Source organism: Pyxicephalus adspersus, chromosome 5, assembly GCF_032062135.1.
Source record: "Pyxicephalus adspersus chromosome 5, UCB_Pads_2.0, whole genome shotgun sequence".
In the NCBI taxonomy this organism is placed as follows: Eukaryota; Metazoa; Chordata; class Amphibia; order Anura; family Pyxicephalidae; genus Pyxicephalus; species Pyxicephalus adspersus.
In genome coordinates this window covers 28,401,083-28,403,922 of record NC_092862.1, presented here as the reverse complement: position 1 = coordinate 28,403,922, position 2,840 = coordinate 28,401,083, and positions in this window count along the sequence as shown.

Here is a 2,840-nt window from a genome sequence, read left to right as displayed (position 1 = left end):
ATGCAAAAAGGAAAAAAAAAATGTTTTGCATGGAAATTTTATTTTAGATTGTAGACTATAATTCTTAGGCATAACTCACTGAAATATATCCAAAATTTAATAATAAACTTAAAAAAAAAAAAAAAAATTTATAAAACATACAAAACTTAAAAAAAAAGTGTATAATGTAACTGTACAGTAGCTTATATTTTATATATATATATTATATAAAGATTTCTTTGTATTGGACTCAATACAGCTTTTTTTGTATTGAGTTTAATGCAAAGTGATTTGAATTTACCGCCCGCACCAACGCTTGCAGCAACGTCACCGGGAAACCCCGGAGATCGTCACTGCACATGCCGGGAGAAGACGTCTCTGGAGGAGCTGTGGGGACAAGGTAATTTGTTTTTTTTCAGTTGTAATCTGATTGTCATACAATGTTGTATGACAATTGGATTGCACTGTAACGCGTGTTTCTTTTTTTAGCTACCCCGCGTCTGGTTCGGGGTGAACGATTGTAACAAGTTTTCCTACCACGAACCAGGCTCGGGGTAAACGCCCAGGTGGTTAAACTTGTCCAAACATGCACAACAAAGGTTGGCACTTTCTGATATTTAGTTTGTCAGTCACTGTTTAAAGCAGTTGTGTTCCCCCTCATGTGTTGAAATCATGAGAAGTTTAAAAGTTATGCAAAAAAGTGCTGCAAAGAAATATGTGCTGACATTCTGCTGCAACTTGAGGTGGACCCAAAACTTTTTCTAAAAAACTCGAAATGTATGATGAATTTCGATGAACCTGGATCTTTCAGTATGATTCTGAAACAAAACAGTCATCACACTGGAAACACCTTCATCAACAAGAATAAAAAAAAAAGCATCAAAGCCATGTTTGTGTTTTTTGATATGATAGGTGTAATTTTGGCAGAATGGGTTCCAGATGGCACAACAGTGAACTAACGTTATTTTAAGAAAGTTTTGACAAAGCAAAGAGAAGAAGTAAAAAATGGCCAGAAATGTGGGAAAATGGTTTCATATATCATCAGGACAAGAAGTTTACCTGATGACAGCACTAATAGAAGATATCATCCCTACCACTGTAGCCCCTAAAAAGTTTGGATTTGACTTTCATAATCTGAAATTTACAATGCAATGAAGGCTCCCCACAGTGACAGTGTTTTGACCTCTCAAGTGCCTAGAGCTGTACTGTGGGGGCATAATTTGAAATACTGTAGTTTTTCTAAGATCTTTTGGTGATCAGGGCACTTGGTCAGTGTGAGGAAGGCAAATAATGAACCCTAGTTGTTGCTAGTTGTTTGTCTTCAGTAGAAGAGATCTAACCATGACACTTACTTTTATGTAAATTGTTGGCACACAGGGGCACATAAGAATTTCCTGCAGTACAAACTTGTTGCAGCAAAAGACTCTCTATGTAACTGGTAAACCCTAAAAGACTGGTAAACATTGTGAAATTTAGTTTCCATGTGTAATGATTTATGAATTAATTCTTTACGAAATGTTCTAATCACTGAAGTTACACACACCTTAGAAAACAACACTTGCCAAACCAGCTCAAACCTCACCTAAAACCAATTAAATGCTTAATACTGCCAGGTCAAACAAAATAAATATTCACAATACCTGATCAGAAGATATTCAGCTGCTATGCAATGGTGGCCACTGGGACATTTATCTATACCTAAGCCTACAAATGAACAATAATTATGAGACTTAACATATTGAACAGGAAGCTAAGCATGACCGGTGGATAGATGTACAGAAACAGCCAAGCACAGCTACACAAAGAGTTTATTTTAACCTGTTCAGTTCTAAATGTAATATTCAAATTTACACTAAATAGGAATTTGCATGGATTGATTTTGGGTTTATTTGGGCTAGAGATTAATTAAACAAACATCTTTCTTCATTACAAGAGCCACCTGCTGAAGGAAGAGGAACTCCTATTCCACCCTCTCTGTTTAATTAGCCTTTCTAAACCTTTTTAACTTGGAGGAACTCTAAATATATACTGTGATTCTCTGTACATCTTGATATGAACTCTATTTAGACCCATGAAGAGAAAACTTTCCTTAATAAGGCAACTGCTATCATTAAGTCAAGGCCACCAATTTCAACTTCTTCAGACCCAGGATTTACAATTATTGTGACTGCAGGCAATTTATTGACTCAAAAAAACACTATTAACTCCTAATTTATATTTTTGAAGGCTATAAATGTATGTAGCTTCTTGCCAAATGTATTTTGTGAAAATGGGTAAAGGAATACCTTGGTCCTTTATAAGAGCTTAGAAAAGCACAAAAGCACCGACTAAATTTTTAAGAAGATCTAGCCCATCTGAAGGACCAACAAGCACATTGCATTATCTGGCCTGTGGGTCTTTTCACATGATGGTTCACCTGATGACTTGGGTATGCAAACATTGATGCTTAGGGTGGGTAAAAAATAAAGAAGGACTAGGGACTCAATATTGTAGGGCTGGGCCAAGACGGAGTTGAAAGTGGCCACATATAAGATATAAGCCACAAAGATCTTATCAAAACACGGCGCATAATAGCATTCTTCTCTGTACTGTGCGGTTGCCCTTTTTTACTGGCTGTTACCCGTTGCCAACCCAGTATTCTCTGCTCCTCAAAAATGGTGCATGTTAGGTTATGGGGGAGCAGAATTTCCTCTCATGTTTGCATACCTGCTAAGTCCAGTGGACCGAACAACAGTACCAAAAGTTTCAAGGGGTCAGTGTGTCTGAACTTAAAGAAGGAACCCCATGTATTGACATTAAATTGCAATAATAGAAAATGGTGGGATGGGCAACAGTCAAAGCAACCCAGGTATTGGGAAAGA